General features: G+C 44.3%; 1 protein-coding gene across 7 annotated transcripts in view; it reads right to left on the bottom strand.

Moving 5' to 3' along the window:
• Window positions 1-8,942, bottom strand: part of ADAMTSL3 (ADAMTS like 3) — a 192,005-nt gene that overhangs the window by 178,914 nt on the left and 4,149 nt on the right. For 2 of the 7 annotated variants that reach the window (XM_042875545.1, XM_042875546.1), the window contains exons 1-2: window positions 1,166-1,244; window positions 981-1,024 (exon numbers count right to left, since the gene is read on the bottom strand). The exons of 1 other annotated variant lie outside the window; for it this stretch is intronic. The gene's annotated coding sequence lies outside the window, so the exon portion shown is untranslated. Of the gene's footprint in view, window positions 1-262; window positions 285-733; window positions 1,256-8,942 lie in introns of those variants that run through there. 4 more of the 7 variants (XM_042875547.1, XM_042875553.1, XM_042875552.1 and 1 more) reach the window with 4 other exon arrangements.

Below are 8,942 nucleotides of genomic sequence, written 5' to 3'. Positions count from 1 at the left end.
GAAGAGAAGAGAAGAGAAGAGAAGAGAAGAGAAGAGAAGAGAAGAGACCCTCTTTCCATCCACCTACTTCCAACCTTCCACGCTCCTGAATGCTTTGGTCATTCAAAAGTTTCAGTCTCCCATGCGCTAGAGACGGTTCCTCCCCTCGCCAGGCACAGCCGAGCTCCAGCCCAACACCCCGCACTCCGGTACCCTTCAGGTGCCGGGGTTTCCCGGGGCTCCCGAGCCGCCCGCGCCGCCCGCCGCCCCCTGGCTCACCCACCTGGAGCGGCGCCGGGCTCGGCGCGGAGCGCAGCGCCGGCCGGTGCCGGGGTCGGAGGGGAGCGGCTCCGCCGGCGCCTCCTTCCCGCTCGCGGGTCAGGGGAGAGCCTCGCCCGTCACGGCGTCGGGGATACGGCATCCCGCACCGCGAGCGGCGGCCCCTCCCTCACGCCAGGCTCCGGCCCACCGCCGCCAGTTCACCGAGGTCCTACAGGCTGCTGGCAGCGGGCCGCCCCTCCCGCCGCCGCCGCAGCCCGGCCCCGGCGAGAAGCGCCCGGGCGCCTCCACCTGCGGTGCGGGGCCGCCACCCGCCGCCGCCGCCGCAGCCCGGCACCCCCTCGCGGCCCCGGCCTCCCCGGGCAGAGCGAGCGGGCGGGCGGCCAGCGGGGCCCGGCTCCCCCCGGCTGCGGAGGCGCTGGCTCCGGCAGCCCGGGACCGGGCGGTTCGTCCTCCCCCGAGGGGCGAACGCTACCGTGAAGTCAGCCCCCGAAGCTGATGCGAAGCAGCTTCCAAAACCGCAACCGTCCCGCGTCTCATCTCCAAGCGACTCGGACAATACAGCTGCAGATCCGCTCGCACGCCGAGGAGGTCTTTAATCACGCTGCCCTCCGCGATATTTTTAGGTTTCCTACTGTAAATCTGACAAGTACGTCTCATCCGACAGCTCCGCTCGCCTTCCCCTCTCAGTCGCTAAGCAGTAACGGGGTAAAATCCTCTACCTTTGCGCTGCGGCTTCCACTGGCGTCCCGAGCTTTCGTCGAGTCTAAGAGCAACACACAGAAAAAGGGCTATTATCCCTGCCACCGAAGTTAAAAATACGCTCCGGCGAACTAAACATAACCGATGAAGAGTTTGTTCAAATATGTTGCGCTGGAAACTTTTCCAGCGTGTTGAGGTTTCTCACCAGCGAGGGAAAGCGCCTCCTCCATCGTTAGGAACAGAGTGCCCTCTGCTGAAAGTCGGCGGCGAGGACGGCAGCCAAAGGGACGGCGCGGGTACGGAGCGGCCCCCGGGCACCGCTGGGCACCGCTGGGCACCGCTGGGCACCGCTGGGCACCGCTGGGCACCGCACGACCCTTCCCTTCTTCCGGGTCGCTGGGACATGAGCTGCCCTCATAGCATAGCTGTTAGCCGCAGATAACATCACAGAGTTGGGCCCTGAGATTCTAATAGTTTCCTGAATTTAAATGCTGATCAGCATTATTGTTTTTCTTTCAGCGCTTCTTGCCTGCATTCTTTACTTTCTCCTTACTCTGATAGCTTCCTACAACATTGCTTCTCCTCACTCGCTTGGCTAAACACAAAAGATAATCAAACATCATGTTTGCAAGTCTTAGAAACACTCATTCATCTCCTGCAATTAATTGGAGAAGAAATGAGTAGTAGGGAGCAGACCAGCTCAGACAGCTCCAGCAGGCACACCAATTTCAGTGGGGCTGCTGTTGTGTCACACACTTAATTCCTTGCATGATTTTGGGCTTAAGTTATAAGTTCTATGTCTGGATGTACAAAGCATGCAAGAAAACAGAGGTAAACAACTGCAAGCATTCCCCAAGCCCAAAGGATGATTTTCAGAAAGCATTAGAATAAATAACGGTACACATGGCACAACAGTGACCAGCAATATGTCTTGCCTGATCTATAGACAGCAGTTTTAGTCTCATTCTCCATCACCCTCCATGGTTGGGGGTTTTTTACGTGGTTTGGCTTTGGGGTTTTCTCATGTTGGTTTTTTTTTGTTTGTTTTTATTACATAGAAATCTTTGTGTGTGCGCGCATGCATGCACGCATGCAAGACAAGCAGCAGCCCAAGAACTAACAGTATTTATCTTTGTACTGCTATTACTTTCACCTACTGCTGAAACACTATACAGTTGTTTTGACAACTTTCAGTGCAGACGTTCCTCTATGTGGAGCCCACTCTCACATCACAGCCACTTGTTGTCTCCTGTTTCTCTGATTTCTTCACCTCAGCCTCATCCCCCACCATCTGCAGTCTCATCCCTAGGTTTCAGTGAACATGACAGGTTTGGGATTTCAACCCCTGCTGGAGATCTCTATTATCCCTTCTGCTGAGCCAGGCAAAAGGTGAATGAAACCCAGGAGTTCAGACAAGATCTGTCAGACAAAACCACTTCAGAATTCTGAGCACCCATGGCAGACTCCTTCAGTATGTGTTCCAAAGTTAAAGGCCACAAGCTTACAGGTTCCAGACGGCTCATTTTCAACTCTGGAGGAGTTTGTCAGCAATCCTAATAAACTAATTAACCATTACATGAAATCATTGCTTCTAAGGGAACAATTTACTTCCTTTCTGCTCACTGTCCATAACCTCGATGGATTGTAAACTCTTCAAGGAATGATTTATTCTGTCTTTCCAACTGCTTGCAAAGCTCCTCGTCCAGCATCAGGTCCTTGAGTACTGCTTATTAGCAAGCCTGTCACACGTTGTTCTGACTGACACTCATGCCATGTTAGTCTGGCAGAGCTGCTAAAAGATTTCTGAACAGGAAACTACAGTGAATCTCACAAGAGTTCACATACGTAACTCCAGTATTTATCTCTCACTATTAATAATGTTTTTCTATTACATATGCTTTTCTTTTGCTGTTCTCTAAAATACACATCATTTAAACGACATTAAATATGACAGCTGTAAAGCTCTTTACTTCACAGAATTGAGAGATATGGACATTTGCACTTATTTCATTGAATACAATCATGATCTCATCCATCTGTACAGCTGGCACAGTCTCATGAAGAACCTGGTTGGAAGTACGATGGTCTTATTCTGCTTTCTATGTACTTAAGGCCAGGTGTCTTTAGTACTGGCTACAGTCACTAGCATTTTGTTATTGATTGATTTACATTCAATCGTGACAACAAAAGTCTTCATCTGCAAGCAGAAAAGGAGGGAAATAAAACCCTGCCTGAGGATACAGATACGGGCCAAATTGAAGCAAATTACATCTCTGGTCTGGTAAATAAAGAATGTTTGATCAGATGCTAATCATCAGATTCCACTCTTGGAAAACCTGAACACAAAGCCTTCAAATCTAGAAAAATGCATGTCTCTATTTACCTCTGTCCTGAAATGCAGGTGTACACCTTCAGCAGACCCCACTAAATATAAACATTCTCTCAAAGCAAGTTCAGCTAAGCCAATCTGATGATCACGAAGGCCATTTTTACATCCTAACAAAAGTCTGTACTACTCAGGGAAAATGTGTTTGGCTAAACTACAAATTCAAAATCCACTGAAACAGTGCAGAACAACATTTGGCTCATAAATCAGGATTAAGCCTAATGAATACCAAAGCTGGAAGTATCCTGCTGAGGCCCCATGCAGAAAGTGAATTTTGGTTGGAGGCCTCAAAGTTATCAGTAATAGAGCTGCACCTGATTGACTAATAAAAGGAAAATGTTAAATTTCCTGTAACGAGAGTCCTGAGAACCCTGATAGGGCATAATCAGTTCTTTGACCCCGCATCATGTTTGTACAGGGCGCCTGTTTACCCTGAAATAACAAGCTCTCTGGGGGAGAGAGCAATCCTGCACTGTCACACTTCACAAACATTACATGCTGTGGAGAGTAAAGCCTCTGTTAGCAAAGGCACAAAGTTCATTGTGGCACTGTGCCTTTCATTCCCAAGTGCGAAGGAACCCCAGTGTTCCATGCTGATGGCTGCCCTGGGCTTTGGAAACACCTCCATCAGAACAGCAAGGAGAAAAAAAGCCTTGTGGCTTCACGAAAAATAAAAGCATACTTATGTGTAGACCAAAACATTATAGCAAATTTCTGTTTTCCTCTCAGCTTTGTTCAGCTGAATCCATTATTAATAAATACAATGCAAACCAATGGTCACTACTGTAAGGGTTTGAATATTTACCCTTCCTTGTCTCTCAAATTCCATTTTATCTTCAAGCAAAACAACTTGTGGTGCATTTGCATATTTATGATCCTGTACAGTAGTAGCAGATGCATTAAATTTCATGACTTTCCAGAACAAACACATTTTGTTTCAGATGGAATATACATAGTTTGTTTTTCAGTTCAGTTTTCAGTTCATAGCCCTAAAAAAATGCTGGGATAGACATGTTGAGATCTACTTTTAACACAGTCACATAATCATTATGCAATTTTGATGCCTATATTTTCACGTGATTGTTGTGGGCATAATTGAAAAATATTTAAAAGATACAAATGCTTTAATATAAAATACATGAAAATACATACATTTGTATGCAGATAAGGCAAAATGAAAAATTGCAGGGGTAAAATTTATTTAGTCTATTTGGACTTTCTCCTCCCCTAGTTTGCAAAATAGACTATAATAGATACACGTATACATACAAACACACACACATATACAGACCTACATAGAGCCCCTCTGAGGACTGTGGGAATGCCAAATGTGAGTTCTTGAACTTATCTGCCATTTTCTTCTCATGCAACAATGACAACAACCCACCTTCCTCGGAAGCTTTGATGTCCTTTACTTCTGTGTTTGCTGAGAATAAAACATCATTGAGTGCTCAGTGAAATAAGCAACACCTGGTGCCTAAGCAGAGCCTCTGAAGGGATGGGCTACGTTGCATGTCATGAACATCACACAAAACTCAGTGTGACAACTGGTTTTCCTCAGTAGATCATTGCAGGTAGGGTAGGAAACAGCAAAGCAGATGACCAAATCCCAAGACAGCTGCCACATGTCACTATGTGTCCTGATACACACCAGTATGGATATGGAAGGAGAGAACAGTGAGATAGACTAGGGGGAAAAAAAAAAAACAGGAAAGTTTGGAAGAAATACCTTACTGGGAGGAGTTCGAGTGACAAAGACAATGCAGTTATGAAAGCATGGATGAATGATTAATATAGGAAAATGCAGCAAAGCCAAAGGAAGTAATAAATATGGGTAGGAGTTGAAGCAGACTAAAAAAAGCAAGAACCAGAAATGAGGCCATTGGAAAATAGCTTCAGGAAATAAGTGACACTGTGCATCAAGTGGTTGGCAATAACAAGAACAAGATTCGCACTGTCTTGCATACAGTCTGTATGGCAAATTACAAACACAGAAAAGCTATAACAAAACCCACTACAAAATGTTTGTGCACTGCTCTTGGCTTGTGCAGGTGAGAACAAAGCAGCAAAAAAACATTGTGCTCAAAAGAGAAAGCGGGATGGTGTCTTCATTTAAGACAGAATTCCTGGGCCAATCTATACTTTCAAGTTCAAAGCAAATATGAGGAGAGAAAACAAATTTGAAACCCATTTCTGATTCTTCTGTTCTACCCATCAAGCTCTTCTGCCACTCTGTCAATTGCTCTGATTTCTTGAGTTGCACAACTACAGTCTTCATTAAGAGACAGAACTCTGAATCTACCAGAGGAAAATCATCCCTTTTCCTCAGCACAGGCTGGCTGCAGCCAAGAGGTTCATGTGAAGGTACCGGATCAAGTGCAAGAGGAGCAGGGTAAGCTATCTGCTCTCTCCAAAATGAATGCAATACAACTCAGCAGCCTTGCTTGGGAAAAAAAAATAATGGAGATCACTTTGTTATTATATTCTACTAAAAGATGTGGAAGTGATTTCATTGTCACAAGGGACTCAGATTTGACTTAGTTGTGGAGGATCAGAGGAGGTTCCTGGCTCCTGTGGGAGCCAGCAGATGTACTAGTTCTTATTAAGATGCAGTGATGACAGAAGTGAATACAGCCTACTTGACAGTGAACGAGGATAACAAAAGGTTAGAAAAACTTGGTGGATAGAGGAAAAGTTTTCTGAAGCTCCGCACTGACATTTTGGAGATACATAGTTGCTGGAAAACAAACAGACAGCCACGCAACTTATTTCCCACTTTTCTGTTCTCCTTTGCTGGCTCTGTAAGAGAATGTCAAATTTTCTGAAGTTTCTTCAGTCTGCTGCTGATATTAGTAAAATCTATAGACTGACTGTATTATTGCAGACCTGTGCCTCAGCTATGACCTCTTTTTTCTCATTCTGTGTAGACACCCCTTAGAGAAATTGAGATACATTCTATGTAAGACTGGACAAGAGCAGGTACATTCAGACAGCAAGCCAGATTCTAGTCATTGCTGTACCAATATAAGGTGTTCCTAATGCGTAGCTCCTTCTCTGAGAGCGTGGTTGGGCACTGAAATTAACTCCTAAGGGAAGAGGTCATGGCACCAAGCTGCCAGAGTTCAAGGAGTGGTTGGACGACATTATCAGGAATGTGGATGAAGTTTTGGGTAGTCCTGTGTGGAGCCAGAAGTTGGGCTCTGTGCCCCATCCCTGGAGACACTCGAGTGGCTCTGAGCACCGGATCAGCTGCAGGTGCTGTGTTCACTGCAGGGGATTTAGAGCAGATGGCCTTTGAGGGTCACTTGCAACTCAATTCTATGATCCCTTTAACTCAAGATATTCTGTGATTCTGTGACTCTCTGCATTTGTACATGCAGATGGAATTTGTTCGCCAGTGAAAATAAGACAGCCTAATGTTATCAGTTATTAACTACAAAACATAACTAACAGATATATTATCCATATGATATCTTTTACTAAACAAAACTTATTGTTTACTTTTGCATCTAACTACACTACAAATTATTTCACGATGCTCAAAATACACTTCTATCCTTTTATGATCTATCAGCTGCTGGAAGAGCGTTATTCCAACACAGGCAAAAGCCACTGTGAGCTGGCTGACTTGTGCTACTTAATTAGTTAGAGAAGCAGGAGCAGAAGCTGAAGTACTGCATGGAAGAATGACTCTTGCAGATATCTCAGGCAGAGAAAATGCCTTCCTCTATATATTATTGCTAACATTACAGAAACAGTAATTGCCCTTCTACCTTTCTGGTAGGCAGACAGCAATTCTCTCACATTGCCTCCATATCCACAGTGCTGCTGTTGACCGTAGCCTTCAACCATCTGCAGGCTAACGGGACTCAATCTGGTTTCATCAGCTCCAGGCGTGTGTGAGTCACTAACATCTGCCTATAAATAAGCTGCTTGGCAAAGGGCTCTTCTTATGTTTTACTTTTTAAATAGCACTACTGCTGCAGATGCAGACTCCTTGAATTGCCACGAAAGCTGAAGGTTGTCCAGTAACACCTTGCTTTGTTTCCAAAATATATTTAGGAAGAGACACTCACGAATAGGGAGAATGATTGTCAGAAACAAACAAACAAAAAAAAACACTGAAAAGCTACTGAAATGTGTCCCAAAAGTATTTAAGACTTAAAAAGTAGACATAAATTTAAACATTCCATATCATGTCATAAAGGCATCTAAAAAATGCTGCTTCTGTCAACCAATCTGGACTCACCCACGACTACAGCAGTCAGGGCTCCAACAAACTGCCCTCCCAGGAGGGACCAGAGCCAGGTCAGAGAGCAAGGTCAGCAGAGCACAGCTGCACCAACTCCTGGGCAAGGTGAGCAGAAAGGCTGGAAAGAGCAACAATAATGAGCAAAGACCTCAGAGAGAACTACAGTAAAAAAAGGAAACATAAACATAACCTAAAAATCAATCTACCCATCAGCTGAGCTCACAAAAGGAAAACCATCCCAATCAGAGAGCCATGGAGTTCCTGTGCCCAGGAGCAGAGGTGTGGGTGTGTGGCCCAGGTGAAGGAAGGCAGGGCCATTAAGGCATGTTAATGAACTCAGAACCCTAACAGCATTTTGGAACTAATTTAGCAGATCACATGGGGAAAATTGGCTAGCAGATGTATAAGGAAAGGGAAAGCAAAAAATTTGGTTGATGTTTTCTGGCTCTTATTTTACCACTCCATTTTTTTTTTCTTCTTTCCAGTGACTTTTAGCAACTTAAGATCTGAAAAAGATGCTTAAAAAAGCCCATGAATATTTTGCATTTTTTTTCTAATTCCAATTTAGTATGATCTACAACATTGTCCAGATCTCTTATATCTACATTTTTCTGTAAATAAACTATTTGTAGAAAAGCTTTTACTGTGCTTTAGCCTGATAAGTCTTTTCCTACAGCTTTTCCGGACATGCTCTATATCTCTTCTTAATCCTAATATAGTTCTGACATCTTTATACTAGAAACAGTAGGAAAAAATGGCATAGGGTTATCTCTGTAAGAATTCCTCAGCTCCATTTGTGGTCTAAGCAGTGCAGATACAGTCCTAGAAAAAAAAGAAAAAAAAAAAGGAGGAAAAAAAAAAAAAGACAGCATGAAAAAGAACCAGTAACTGGATTCCACTAACACACTGCTAAGATGCCTTCATACAACAGATAAAACTGGCTCAGACTATTTTTGGACTATTTCTTCCAGCTGTTTTTGTTTGTACTGCTACAAAGCCCTGGCAGGCAAGAAAAATATTCTTGGAATAGCAATTTCTAGCTTTGTTCTGTGTCTGTTCCAAACCCATACAATGTATTTGAACAGCTGGCCAGTGCATGCAACTGTCAAACATGACAAGGATCTATGAGCACAGTGTTGCTTTTGGAGGACTGAGGTTTCAAAGCTGAAGTATGCCCTCAGACATACCTATCTTGGTCTTAGAGGTACGTATTCAGATTTGAATTATACATTTTATTTTTCTTGACTTGAGTTTTCTACTGGCAGTGAAGAACAAACAAGTACTTGTTATAGCAAAATAAAAAGACTGGAACTGCTTTGCAGAAAATAATTTCCTCATGCTATT

Source organism: Lagopus leucura, unplaced genomic scaffold (genome assembly GCF_019238085.1).
Source record: "Lagopus leucura isolate 7727_CA_CO unplaced genomic scaffold, USGS_WTPT01 Super-Scaffold_100015, whole genome shotgun sequence".
Taxonomy (NCBI): Eukaryota; Metazoa; Chordata; class Aves; order Galliformes; family Phasianidae; genus Lagopus; species Lagopus leucura.
Note: the sequence above shows the minus strand (reverse complement) of the source record. Positions and strands in the feature narration are given on the sequence as shown.